Here is an 8,280-nt window from a genome sequence, read left to right on the forward strand (position 1 = left end):
AGAGTTGAAAATTGTTCTACATTGCGAGTAAACAGTCGATAAAGTCAATGGGCATTTTTTTGCTATTCTTGTTATTCCAATTATAATATTCTGAATTCAATTTATTCATTAAATTGATGCAGCTCTTTATCTGAACGCCAATGTGCTTTTTACTTTTAGTGCTTAATTGGTACAACAACCACTTTATGATAGGCAGCACTACAGGGAAATACAAAATGCAAATGTTGATGTTATTATAATAAGATACAATACGCTTCCTTTCAAAAAGTGGAAGTGTTGCAAGCATTTATTAAGATTTTCATGAAACAATTAAAAAAGAAAAGATACGGATAAGAATGGCTGAAGCAATAATTGAATTTGAAGTATAAATGTAACAATAGTCAAGTTCAACTTAATCGAGTCCAAATCAAGCACAAAGACCAGGTCCAGTTGAGTCCAAGTCAAGACAGAGTCCAGAGCAAATCGAGTCCAAATCAAGACCATAATAGGCAGTAGTGTTTTTCCATTACTAATACAGTGATTAATGAGTTATTGATCTATCTTCTAACATCAAACTAATCAATGCACAGAGTTTAGGTTAGTTACAGTCTAACGTTAAATTCATAAACATTGAATTTGAGCCGATATTTGCTACTGACGTTTCTACCCCAGGACCACCCCAATAAACCCACGAGCAGGGACATTTTCATTCAATTTTCATTTTCAATTTAATTATTGAGGTTATTATTTATGCAAATAGCATGGAGGAGGAAGTAGGTGTGCTGCAGCAGCTCCTGAAACAAACAACCACCAACTGATAAAGTTTAAAGTTTAAATGATCCCAAATCAGCAACCAGGAACAACTTGACCACTTCTCAATAGCAGAGCCCGAGATCGAGACAAGTCCGAGTCCAACAAGGCACGGGACCAAGACAACTCTGAGTCAAGAGTCCAAGACAATTGCAAGACTTCAAAAAAGTGGACTTGAGTCCGGACTCGAGATCGAGACCGGCCTTGAGTACTACAGCCCTCTGTAACAACTTTGGTATTATTCAGAACATTTAGAAGTTTTAAAACGGATCGGACACATGGAATAATAGAAATATAAGTTTTGATAAATGAACATTTCGGGGACACTACCTCACTGTTCACAATGTACCAGAACCAGGAGGAAAACTAGCAAAACACCGCCACAATATCAATATTTAGTGCATGTGTCTGTGTGTGTTCTCCTGAGTCCATTCATGCCCACGAGGGAAGCTTAGTGGAGTTCCAATGACAAAATATGACCTGATTGAATAATTGATTTACAACTGTGGCATAAACAGCCAATGATATTTGGGCCGTCACCAACTCTTGCAGAACTAATTGGGTTACACTTAACACTGAGACTGTGCAAGGGTGTCCACTCTCTCTCTCTCTCTCTCTTTCTCTCTCTCTCTCTGTCTCTCTCTCTCTTTCTTCTCTCTTGTTCCAAAAGTCAATGAAGGAGAAAGAGACAAACAGCCCACTTCCCTGATGAAATCAAAATAATTTAAACAAATGCTTGACCTTGAAAACGCTTTGTCATGGCTCAGGCAATTTGGAAACCGCCATGTTGGAGAGTAAGTGGCCTCTGTTGTGTGTCTGCAAGCAAACTAAGTATGTTTTTATCTGTGTTTGTGTCCCCTGTCGCCGCTGCCGTATTGCGTCCCATATCCAGATAAATAAATTACACCCAACCTTCCCCTTGACTCGTCCACTTCCGCTCCGTTTGACCAATTGGGACAGCCGAGGCGACTAGGAAGTGAGAGATCAGAACCATCGACCTGATTAGTTTGATGAAACCTAAGGCCTGTACTACAAAGCGAGTTCAACATACCCAGGGTATCTAAAAAACTCCAGATGTCTGAATGCGTAAATTAACAGACTTATTAATTGAACGGAACACTCAAAAGTCAGATATAGTCGTCTAGATATAAATAGCTTTTAGGAGTTTAATGGATGAATGGATTACACTTCTTTATACACTGTGGTTAAGGTGTGGCGTCTATGAATATTTCAGCCTTCTTTCAGCGGCGGTGTCAAATGGACTCAAGAAAAAATATTTAAAGACATAATTCAAAGCGGGAAACACCCACAGCATAAATCCAGCTGTTCTTCCTGCATCTGTCAGTTTAAACTGTGTTGTTTTTAGTCTGGATTATGACTTTAACTTCTTCATCTGTCAGTTTAAACTGTGTTGTTTTTAGTCTGTATTATGACTTTAACTTCTTCATCTGTAAGTTTAAACTGTTGTTTTTAGTCTGCATTATGACTTTAATTTCTTCATCTGTCAGTTTAAACTGTGTTGTTTTTAGTCTGGATTATGACTGTAACTTCTTCATCTGTCAGTTTAAACCGTGTTGTTTTTAGTCTGGATTATGACTGTAACTTCTTCATCTGTCAGTTTAAACTGTGTTGTTTTAGTCTGGATTATGACTGTAATTTCTTCATCTGTCAATTTAAACTGTGTTGTTTTAGTCTGGATTATGACTAATTTCTTCATCTGTCAATTTAAACTGTGTTGTTTTAGTTTGGATTATGACTGTAATTTCTTCATCTGTCAATTTAAACTGTGTTGTTTTAGTCTGGATTATGACTGTAATTTCTTCATCTGTCAGTTTAAACTGTGTTGTTTTAGTCTGGATTATGACTGTAACTTCTTCAAATGTGTGTAATATTATCATACGATCCGCGCACTGAGCTCTGATTGGTCGGTAGGAGGTGCTTTTATACGAGTTGATCTCTAACTTGCTCCGGAGCAGGTCAGGTGATCAGCATCAGTTACCATGGCGATCTACCCCGGTAAAAGTGATCCAGCTCCGTAGTACGGACAACCCTGAAGGGTTAACCCTGAAGTTACCTCGCTAACCACAAATCCTGCTTCGTAGTACAGGCCTCCAGACCGGAATGGTAAATGAGAGAAGAGCGGAGCAGAGTTGACGGTTGGGGAATAGGAATGAAATACAGCTGTGTTTGGGTTAAGACCCTGGATTGGCAACAATCAAAGAGGATCATGGGTCGGGGACGTGGTGGTTTTGAAAAGTGTTGTCTTGGCCCACCAGGATACACGGAGGATTAATCTGAGGGAACAGGAACAGTGTGTGTGTGACGGCTGCACGTGTGTGTGTTTTCACCCCAAATAAGTGGAGATGTTTTGCTCCAAACTGTTCGCAGCCCACTCGCCACCATGAGCTCCCTTCGGATGAGTCATGCTCTGCTGTTCGCACCATGCAGGAAGAGTCAGGTTCGTTGTTAATATTCTTCCTCCAGCCTGCAGACACACAGCGGCAGTTCATAATCTGTAGCTGAGACACGTGGAGGAAGTGGATGTGTGTTCTTGAGAGTCTTCATGTCATGATAGCACTGCCTGTAGGTTAGTGTTTCCTTTTGTTTCCTCTGTTTCCCTGCCCTTTTGTATCTGGTGTGTTTTTCCCTGGTTTGTCTAGTTTGTCAGTGTGTCGGGAGGTGTGGTCTTTCTCCTCCCCCTCCTCCTGGGCAGGCACAGCAGGAGCAGCTGCAATCAATCATTCCAATCACCAGCAGTATATCTACCCCGGTCTTCCTGCAACTCATCGCCAGATCATTTCGTCACCCACAGTGGTACATACTATATCAGGCTCCCTGGATTTTTGCTCTTGTCTTTGCGGTTGCTCTTATGTTTTTGATTGTTTGGACTAAACCTTGTTTTTGTTGCTCTGTGCTCAGGTCTGTTTTCCTGCCAGCTGTGGCTGCTTCCAAACCTGCCTGCTCACTCCTGCACTCGGCTCTTCCTCAACCTGGAACCCTGTAGTTTAAATAAATACTCTTTTGTTCATACTTTAAAACTCTCGTTGTGTGCTGCATTTGAGTCCAAGCTTTTGTTGCTAAACCAGAACATAACACTTCAATTTTTAAAGGGCTGTTTGAGAGTTAAGACTTTGTTTTAAAGTTTAGTTAGAGACACTACCGTTAGGTTAGGAAGATGTCGGTAAAATTCAACATAACACTCCTCCAATGATAAAAAAAATCCATTATAAAATATTTAAAAGATGGCCTTTAGGCCATAGAGGTGGGGGAATAAAAGAGTGATCCCAGTTTATCATACTACAGATATTGTTCTGCAGTCTCCCCTCCAGGCTGTGATCCGGTTCAACTCTGCTTAGCTTCTTAAAGGGATAGTCTGGGTGTTTCTCAGTGGGGTTGTATGAGGTACTTCTCCATAGTCAGTGTATTACCTACAGTAGATAACGGTCGGCACGCCCTTAGCATCGAGAATAGGAACACCGGCACTGAAGCAAAGCAATACAGTGCTGTGGACGGGGCCAGCAGCAAAACATATTTTAGACACTTAAAAGAAAGGCTCACCTAAAACAATGTATATCCCTTTAAGTCTACCCTATATTTAGAATATTTTGCCTCTTTACCTTGCTGAAGCTGTTGTGTCCATCTATGCTCTCGCCAAAGCCACCAGACTGCATTGAAAAAAACTGGTATTTTACCTTGCAGAACACGGGGGTTGCTGGTCTAATCTATCGCTGCCTCGATCGGTTAGTCAGTTTGTATTATTGCGTGACGTTGGTGAATCCGAACTTTGGTGAACTGAAGTGAAAGTGAAACATATCTGTACTGTTTTTGTCATCTGAGCCTGCTGGCTTTAGAGAGAGCATAGATAAGTTTCACTTTCATTCAGTTCCCGTCAGAAAGAAGAAGGAAAGGGCTGTCTGACGGCGAGATAAAGCAGTGAAAATATTCTAAATATAGCGTACACTTAACAGATATCAATTTGTTTAGATAAGCCTTTCTTTTAGGTGTCTGAAATACGTTCCTCTGCTGTCCCCGTCCACAGCACTGTATTGCTACTTGAATTTCGGGTGCCGATAAAAACAAGCCAACCAATAAAATAATGACTTGCTGACTGTTGCTGATGGGTGAAACACGCACAGCACTACTGCTTCAACTCGTGTACTGCTTCATTCACAAACATGGAAATACTCTTGTGTCAATTTCGGACCATTTCAGGACAGGGGAGAGCATTTCTCTTTGTTTGGTAACATTAAAAGTAAAGTTAGGCTCTGATGTCGGCTTCATTTTAAAAAAGACAGAGAGAGAGAGAGAGCGAACAGTAGCAAAAAGAGAGAGAGAGACATAGTGTGGCAGTGCTGTGAATGAGAGAAAGAAAAGTTATTTTCTGATTGTTTCACAGCGTTCACGTTCTATAGCACAAATAAATAACCATCAAACAAACAGAGGATTTACTGTTGAGACCAGTGAGCAACCTCCGGGTCTGAGAAGTGAAGCCAAAGTGGAAGTACCTTAAACCTGCATTCTCTCTACCAGCCAGCAGGGGGCGACTCTCTGATTGTGTAGAAGTCTATGAGAAAATGAGACTACTTCTCTCTTGATTTATTCCCTCAGTAAACATTGTAAACATGAGTTTATGGTCTCAATCTCTAGTGTCAAGTCTTCTTCAATACAGCATGATGTTCATTTAGTAAATGATGGTCCCATTTAGAGTCAGATAGACCATAAAGCAGGGGATGCTTTAGGGCGGGGCTACCTTGTGATTGACAGGTCTCTACCACGGCGTTGTCCGGTCTGGGAGTTGTCCATGTTTTTGTCTTACAACTTTAACCCTTTCACAGTGTGTTTTCACTTCATGAAAGTTAACATTAACATTTTGGTTGATTAAAAACTGTTGTACTCACTTCTGGTTGCAAAAAAAACAAGATGGCGGCGGCTAAAATGCCGAACTCGAGGCTTCAAAACAGCAGTCCACAAACCAATGGGTGACGTCATGGTGACTACGTCCACTTCCTATATATAGTCTATGGTTGGGACAGATGTTCTTTTCTTTGTTTCATTTTCCTCCTTTGCATTTCATTCATTACCTCCAACATGCATCAGTAAATACCACGCAGCAGTAACTGTCGTCACAGTGAGACAAAACCTCAGGCTGCAGAGAGTGTTTACCGCTGCGACTGCCAGCAGCCCTGGTCTCATGTCATGTTGCTTTTTCATACGTCAGCAGACTCATTTTCGCAGGTCTTTAGACCGCTATAGAAACACAGACAACAATGGGCTGAAGGGACTTTTTAGTTCCTTGTAAAGCTGTCCTGGAACTAATACTACCAGGAACTTCTTGGTGTAAAACCCAGATGTTGTCTGCTTATTAAATTGATTTGGCATCCATTACTTCCTTATGGGAAGCCACAATGACACACCCCCATTCTTAAAGGTGAACTAATTAGTTGTATTAGTCACCCTGTTTGTTGGTGCCACATTGTTGTTGTTGTTGTGTAAGGACTGCAGCATGGAGCCCTGCTAGTCAAGCATTTCAGATATTTGGCAGAGATTACTCACAATGAGGGCAACAGTAGAATTAAATTAAATTCTTCCACCGCTACAAGCAAACAATAGCAAGAAGTGCACAGGTCAGAGAGCCTTATTGACCTGACTATATTGCTTTGACCCTTGAGTGATCGTGACAAAGACCAGCACTAGGACACAACATGCGAGCAATAAGAAGAGAGGTGGAGAGGATTATTCTTTTTCATGATAAGAGCTTATTAGAGCAAGTCCGTGAGGACGGTTATGGGAGAGGGGATATGACTCATCGGGGAGAGGATAACGTGAGGTTTTTCTCAAATAGATTGGGTTTTCAGCCTGCAGTAGAAACAGAGAGAGACCCCGCTGATCACAGACTGCAGACGGAAGGTCATTCAACCAGCGGAGTCACGACCAGTTTCACGTCTGGTATAATGAGAGAAGTGATCTGAAGCTTATGTTGGGGCGGATTTCTAAAAGAGAACAGTACAGTCACCTATAGCACCGCATCCCTGCCTGGAGCTGGCAAGCTCACAACATTATTGCAAGGGCAAATTGTTTCTCAGCTCAGTGGCTTGACCCATAGTGTGCAGAGTTTAAATGTTATTCACTGAAAGGTTATCTAAAGTTGTAGCACAGTTTGCATGCTACAGACTTTAGAGTAACTATCCAAAGCGTGTGAAGTGCAAACTGTTCACAGTGCCGTCTGTGGATTATTGGGCGTGGGTGTGTCAGTGGGTGTGGACCAGAGTTACTTGGTGTTCTATTTCATTCTTACTGATCGCCAGAGGACGGTGCTTTAGCACTGGATATCTCCATCTCGCATATGCGCAGGTCGAGTAATTATACCAACAAAGTCACCTGTGACCATGTGATGACGTATGGCGCATGCCCCAGTATAAAACCCCTACGTCATCACGCAATCTGTTCCTTCTATCTTCTCGCCAGCGAGTATACTGGTAGCAGGTCAATCTGGCTCGTCGCTTGTAGCTTCGTAACCTGAGGGTTGGTGCCTCGTTTTTATGTCCACCAGAGGCTGCGACAAGCTTATATTGAAAGAAAAAAAAAAAAAAAAAAAAAAAACTTTATCGTTTTCGGCGAACGGACAGCGGTGTTTCACCGTTACGGTTTGTGCTGAACTAACGTTACTAGCCAGGTGAGTAGCCGGCGGCTCGCCGGACCCGCCTGGTCCTTTTCCTGTGTTGTTAGCTCTCTGCTCTCGGAGGAATGCGACATCAACAGTGAGTACATTGTTTGAATCAGTTAAAGCTACTGCATGATAGCTGAGCTACTGCATGCTAGCTTTTGTTTACAGCCTTGTTAAATTAAGCAGACAGTGCCTGAGTGTGCTGCTGCCATATGTTAGCTTTGTTAAAGCGTGGTTAAGTTATCGGCCAGTGCCTGAGTGTGCTGTTGCCGTATGATTGCTTTTATTTAAAGCCTTGTTAGGTTAAGCAGACAGTGCATGAGTGCGCTGCTTCCATATAACTTTTGTTTAAAGCCTTGTTAAGTTGATCGCTTGTTAAGTTCATCGGCCAGTGCCTGAGTGCGCTGCGGCCGTATGATAGCTTTTATTTAAAGTGTTATTAAGTTCATCGGCCAGTGCTTGAGTGCGCTGCTGCCGTATGAGTGCTTTTGTTTAAAGCGTTTCAGAGGCACGCTCCGCCACGGTAGCAGCCTAGCTTGTGTGTAGAACAGCGGCACTGTGTTTTCGCTGTTGCCGGCTGGCATATTAAGATAATTGTGTACTGTTGAGTTCGACAGTAGCTGTTAATAGTGACAGCATAGTATTAGCTGTGTACTAATATTGTGGATGACATGTTGGGCTCGCATGTCTGTAACACCTGTATGGCCCCCCTCCACACTGAGGATGGCCATGATCAGTGCCCTGCCTGTCTGGGGATTGAACACCTCAGGGCAGGTGTCTCTGACAACCCCTGTATGTGCTGTAGCTTTATGCCACTGTCTGTGAGA

The 8,280-nt window shown here is 42.3% G+C and overlaps 1 long non-coding RNA gene across 1 annotated transcript; it reads left to right on the plus strand.

The window, feature by feature from the left end:
• The first annotated feature begins 3,359 nt into the window (after positions 1 to 3,359).
• LOC119481183 lies at positions 3,360 to 3,827 on the plus strand. The gene is made up of 2 exons (XR_005205124.1): positions 3,360 to 3,603; positions 3,709 to 3,827. It is a non-coding gene; the product is annotated as an uncharacterized LOC119481183 (long non-coding RNA).
• Positions 3,828 to 8,280: the final 4,453 nt, after the last annotated feature.

This window comes from Sebastes umbrosus, chromosome 22 (assembly GCF_015220745.1).
Source record: "Sebastes umbrosus isolate fSebUmb1 chromosome 22, fSebUmb1.pri, whole genome shotgun sequence".
Classification (NCBI taxonomy): Eukaryota; Metazoa; Chordata; class Actinopteri; order Perciformes; family Sebastidae; genus Sebastes; species Sebastes umbrosus.